At 25.3% G+C, this 5,224-nt stretch overlaps 1 protein-coding gene across 2 annotated transcripts in view; it reads right to left on the bottom strand.

Moving 5' to 3' along the window:
- The window catches only part of LOC117171314, a 14,781-nt gene that overhangs the window by 8,084 nt on the left and 1,473 nt on the right, over positions 1-5,224 (bottom strand). The gene's annotated exons all lie outside the window — the stretch shown is intronic.

The following is a 5,224-nucleotide window of genomic DNA, read 5'->3' as shown; positions in this document are numbered from 1 at the left end:
GCTTACATTGTTTCTCAAAATTACATTCTGAAACAGCAGGATCAAAATGATTTCAACGGATTGAAATCTGGAATGAAAAAAATTCTCCATAAAAAAAAAATTGAAAAATGTAAAAAAAATATATAAAATCCCTTAAAAAAAAGAGACTATCGATATTCGTCGACCTCCACGTTGATGATAGTTGGGCAACGTAAATTTTGTTTGCTCTATAAAACATAGTTTTCAATTTTTCTAATTATATTATATTAACTTTTTACTCAGTTTTAAATTCAAAATAACACTTCCTAAACAGTAATTTCAATGATGAAAATAATTTAATTTCACTTATTTCGAAATGCGCTCGATACTTTTTTTCTTTAAATATTTAAAACGTTTCAAAATTATCCCGGAATTATAAAAAATAAGGGAAAGACGACTGCAAAAGGCTGTAATAACCTTGGTGACAAATATGAATTTTTGCGATACAAAGACCTTTATAAAACGCACAATTTTCAATTTATTGAATTCTTTCATATTAGTTTTTTACTCCGTTTTTACTGTGGAACAACGCTTCCTAAAAAATAACTTAAAGTATGTAAAGTAAATAATTGAATTTTACCTACTTCTTAAATGGCTAGATACTTTCTTTTGTTTAAATATTTGAAACATTTATAATTTGTCCCAAAATGGTGAGCAATAAAGAAAAAGCGAATGTAAAAACACTTTAAAAATCTTCATGTCAAAAAACGATTTTCTGCTATTCAAAAGTTTCCATTAAACGCACTGTTTTCAGTTTATCCAATTTTTTTATATTCCCTTTTTACTCAAGTTTTCAGTTTGCAATAACGCTTCCTAAACAATAAATTAAAATATGAAATTCAAAGAATTAAATTTTATAAAAATGAAAAAGAGCTCGATACTTTCTTTCTTTAAATATTTAAGACGTTTAGAAACTATCTCAAAGTGATGATTTTCATTTAAATGAAACAATGAGGAAAATTTGAGTGAAAAAGCGCATTAAGAACCCTAATGATAACAAACGATTTCTGCTACACAAAAACCGTCATAACCTTCATAATTTCAAATTTATTCAATTCTTTTCACTACTAGCAGAAAGTTTGGATACATTCTCTTTGGCCGTTCGATGATTCACACTTCGCTTCAAAGATGAAAATCTGCGCATAAACTAAATCTACGACTTTGCAGGTACAATCATTTGTCAGAAGGAAAAATTTCGCATGGAATCAGCCGACGTTGAATTTATTTTATTGAACGAGTCAACAAATATTTATTTTCAAAGTTAAAAGTTTTTTCTTTGATCTAAATGAATCTTTTGAAATCTTGCGTTGAACTCTTCACTCAATCTAGAAAAGTGTTCCCAAAACTTTGAAAAAATCAGGAAATCAAGTGTAAATCCTAAGCTTTAAATGTAATTCAAGACCGCGATTAATTATTATGCAATTGCTCAGTATTCATACAAATTATTTACTTGTGTGGTATTATTTTTTGGGAGTCATTGTACACAAAAATATTGTGTTTGAATACTCAGCAATTACATATTTAATCGTGATCTTTATTTAGAGTTAAAGATTAGGATTTACTCTTGATGGCATAATTTTTCCAAGATTTTTAGGAACACTTTTTTTAGATTAGGCAAAGAGTTCTACTCAAGGTTTCAAAATGATCAGTTAGCTAAAAAAAGATCTTTTAAATTTCCAACTATATATTTTTGGACTCGTTTCTTGAAATAATTTCAAAACAGGCTAGTTCCACGCGAAATTTTATAATCTTCTCTTTCTGTGCAGATATTTGTTTATGAAGTGTAGTATGAATTTTTAAACTGTCAAAGGAAATGTACTCGAAATTTTTGTCGGTGTTGTATAATACTTTATTACTCGGTTTTTAATACAGAATAACATTTTATAAACAATAATTTAAATATGTAAAAAATTCTTAAAGGAGGAGGGTCCATAAGACCCTTTTTCGGTCCCCTTCAATATTGGTCCAAAATGGATAAAACTAGAAAGAGTAGAAAGTATATAATTTTCAAAGTGTTTTGAATAATTACACTTTAAAGGTTCGCAATATTTAATATTCTGCAATTTTCATCGGTGAAAGTCACAGTGATTTTTAATGTAAAAGAAATCACAGAAATCGTCTTCAATTTTCTATAATTTAAATTTAAAATGATAGTTTTTATTGTGTAATTCTAAAACATTTCAATCTTTGAGGTTTTGAAACTGAAGTTTTTTCTCAAATTAATGTTTAGATTAGTTTTTGAATATTTTTAATTTTAAAGTTAACAGTGTTGCAGTTTGAGAATAGATAGTTTGTTTTCAATTTAACAACTTGAGATGTAAATACAAATCAATTTCAAATTGTAAAACTTAAAATTGTCCGATTTTTAGTTAAAGATTTAAACAAATAAGTGATTTCAAACTGAATTTAATAATTTAATGTATAATAATAATAATTTATAATAATTTAATAATTTGATTACAAAATTTCTAGAATGAATAATAATTCTAAAGAAAGATTTGAAATGAAAAAATAAAAAATTGATTAGTAAATGGATAATTGAGGGACTGATAGCAAAAGCTAAAGAAGTCGTCGGAACAAAAACGAGCTAAGAACGATGCGAACAAAAACGAAACAAGAATAACAAGGATTGTATCTTATATCATAATATAAAAGTGTAGTACAATCTTCGTTATTATTGTTTTTTTTTTCCTAATTCGTTTTTGCCTGTATCGTTCTTAACTAGGTTTTGCTCAAATGATTTTTCTACTCCCCTTTTGATATCAGCCCCTCATTATAGATAATTTTAAATTTGGAAAGTATAATTAGCAATTTAAAAATTAATCATTTTTATGCGATTTAAAGTTACTTGAAATAATTAAAATTTTAAAGGGTTTGAGTATCAAAAAGTTTTAATATGACAATTTTTGGAGACTAAATTTGTTTTCAGTTTTAAACAAAGTTCGCATTTGTTTAAGTTTTAACGTTTCGGAATAGACATTTTTTTCATTTTTAATGTTTCCCGTTTAAAATTACTATTCATTTTAAAAGTTTTTTTCTTAGAATAATTAATTTGCTTTTTTCATTTCAGAAAAATTAATGTTAAATTATGATTTTATTGTGTAATAACAATTTACAATTATAGAATTTCAGAAGCTTCGACTTTAAAAGATTAATTTTAGTTTTTAATATTAAATTGTCAAATTTGAATCGATTTAAATTTAAAATGAATGAATTAATTTTAAACGTTTTTATTTATAAAGAATACAATTTAAATTCCTCTGCATTTTAATTGACAAAATTTTTTAAATTCAAATCTTAAAATATACAATTTTTAACGTTTTGACATTGTCCTATTTTCGAAATTTTCGTCTAAAATCAAATTAGTTTCGTGATTCTTCGATTCAAATTCAAATTGTTTAACTTTTAGCGCTTTGAATTAGAAATTATACAATTCAACTGCTTTTTCTTATTAAATTGTCCAAAATAGTTCGTATATTTTTTAAATTTCAAGCGCTTGCAATTCGAAATTATTAATTATTGTTTCAAAAATATTTAAAACATTGTTATAAACAATTGGTTTAATAATGGATTCTTAAATTTGCGTATTTTCATATAATCTCTGAATTTTCCTTTATTAGACACACAAATTTCCTTATCCTACTTATTATATGATTCAAAATTGATCGATTTTTTGAAAAAGGTTTGCTGATGTTAATTGACTTCTGCAATAGGTAACATATACAGGGTGGCTACCCACCCGGGAGAATCGGTACAAAGCCGGGAAAGAAATATTACATGGGGAGATTTCGCGTGTATTTCATAATTCACGCATTTTGTTATTATTGAAAGTTCCCAACTAGAGAGTACATAATTTTCAGTGTTTAGAGTAATTGAACTGTAAAGTTTCACAATAATTCTCGCAATATTTAAAATTCTGCAATTTGGAATGGTGAAAATGACAGTGACTTTTGATTTGAGAAAATCACATCTTATAGTAAAAAAGTTTATCATATTAATGCAATTCTAAAACAGTTTAATCTTTGAGGCCTTGAAACTAAAGTTTTTTCTTAAATTACTTTTTAGATTAAATTTTAGAGGTTTTGAATGTTTAATTTCACAGTATCGTAGTTTCAATCGTTTGAACTTAATAACTTTAGATGTCAATATAAAGCAATTTCGAATTTAAAAGCATAACATTGTACAATTTCAAAAATAGAAATATTAATTCTAATGGAAGATTTGAAACCAAAAAATTATAAATTGAGTTTAAAATAAAAATCGATGAAATTAAACTATCTGAAATTGATACATAATTAAATGGACTATTTCGGTAATTTTAAGCGGTTACAATTTCAGAGTTCTGAATTTTTTATTTGTTCCTTTTATAGGTTTTAATTTTGCAATTAGAATTAAATTTTTTCCAGTCTTAAATGAAGTTCGCGTTCGTTTGAGTTTCAGCGTTCGGGAGTAGAAATTTTTTCATTTTTAAAGTTTCCCATTTTAAATTAAATTCTATTTCGAAAGGTTTTTTTAAAAGAAAAATTCAATTCATTTTTTACTTTAGAAAAAGTTGTCTAATCAGTTACCATGTTAATTTGTACTTTTATTATGTAATGGCTGTTTAAAATTCTAGAATTTCAGAAGCTTTGCCTTTGGAAGATTCGATTTGGGTTTAAATATTAAATTGTCAAATTTTAATCGCTTTGAATTTGAATAACTTAAATTTAATAGTTCTCAATCTTTAATTATTTAATTTGGAACACTTTTAATTATAAAGAGTACAATTACAATTCCTTTGAATTTTAAATGACCCAATTTTACAAATTTGAATCTTAAAATATGAAATTTTTAGCGTTTTGACATTCTCATATTTTTGAAATTTTAATATGAAATCATGCTACTTTGGTGATTCTTCAAATCAAATTAAAGTTGTTTAATTGTAAGCATTTCGACTTAGAAAGTATAAAATCCACCTTCTTTTTCTTAGCAAATTGTCCAAATCCTTCCATTTTTTAAAAATTTCAGACGCTTGAAATTCGGAATTATTAATTATTGTTACAAAAATATTTAAAACCTCATATTTAAAAATTAGCCTTGATCCCGTTAAATAAAAATCCTGGAAAAATTTAGGAACAATGTATGGTCGTTTCAGAGACAGGAAAGTGCGATTAATAAATTTCTTATAAAAACATTTTTGCTGATATTTAATGATTTCCGCAATAGA

Source organism: Belonocnema kinseyi, chromosome 4 (genome assembly GCF_010883055.1).
Source record: "Belonocnema kinseyi isolate 2016_QV_RU_SX_M_011 chromosome 4, B_treatae_v1, whole genome shotgun sequence".
Taxonomy (NCBI): Eukaryota; Metazoa; Arthropoda; class Insecta; order Hymenoptera; family Cynipidae; genus Belonocnema; species Belonocnema kinseyi.
Note: the sequence above shows the minus strand (reverse complement) of the source record. Positions and strands in the feature narration are given on the sequence as shown.